Below are 1,134 nucleotides of genomic sequence, written 5' to 3'. Positions count from 1 at the left end.
TAGCTGGAACTGCAGACACATGCCACCATGCCTGGCTAGTTTTTGTGATTTATTGTAGAGACAAGGTCTCACCAAGTTACCCAGGCTTGTCTTGAATCCCTGGGCTCAGGCAATCCTTTCACCTCAGTCTCCCAAAGTGCTGGGATTACAGGCTTGAGCCATGGCGCCCAGCCTACACTTCCTTTTCTTTCTCAAAAAGAGTGATGTGATGCTCCGAAGTTCTCTGTTTTTGTGGCTTGTCAGTGCCTAGTGTGAAATATTTTGTTTCTGAAAGTAATCTGTGATCAACAAACCTTCTTGCATGTTTCATTTTTCACCCTAAAAAAATTTGGTCTGTGTAGGCTAATTAGACTCTTTTTCCTTACATGGTACTCCGATTTTCCCCTTTATTTCAAGCATTTAATAAAAACTTAATTATATACCAAGCATACGCAAGATGGGTATAACCTAACTCACTGAAAGGCATACTTTAATAGAAACAGTCTTGGGGTTTAGATATTTTGACTAGAATATTATTTCCTTAACAAGCTTCATAAAACTATCCCCTGCTCAGTTTGCAATTATATACCGAAATATTTTTTTCAGCATAATCTCAGTGGCTACTTCTACAGCTCATCATATGACGTCAATAGCTAGAGCCAACTCATTAGATCTCACTCCAAAGACTTTTACCAACACCTTGAACCTATTTTGCTGACAAAAAGGATTCTTAAGCCTTTTAACAGTTTTATGACTTCCTTAGTAGAGCTCCCCCACTAACATATCCTGTTATCAAAATGAATTGCCCATCCTTCTTGGGAAACACTCTGGAGGTTGTTTCCTGATTTCACAGCACAGCTTTGTCTGTGGATTAGTATTCATTTAATATAAAACCAAGCCAGCTTGGTGGCTCAGCCTGTAATCCCGTGCCTTTGAGAGGCTGAGGTGAGTGGATTGCCTGAGCCCGCGGGTTCGAGACCCGCCTGGGCAACTTGGCAAGACCTCATCTCTACAATAAATCAAAATGAGCCGGGTGTGGTAGCGTGCGCCTGTAGTTCCAGCTACTTGTACGGCTGAGGCGGAAGGATCGCTGGAAGGATCGCTGCAGGTCGAGGCTGCAGGTCGAGGCTGGGTGACAGAATGAGACTCCAACTC

This window comes from Carlito syrichta, unplaced genomic scaffold (genome assembly GCF_000164805.1).
Source record: "Carlito syrichta isolate Samal-C Ts95f unplaced genomic scaffold, Tarsius_syrichta-2.0.1 Scaffold302276, whole genome shotgun sequence".
In the NCBI taxonomy this organism is placed as follows: Eukaryota; Metazoa; Chordata; class Mammalia; order Primates; family Tarsiidae; genus Carlito; species Carlito syrichta.
Note: the sequence above shows the minus strand (reverse complement) of the source record.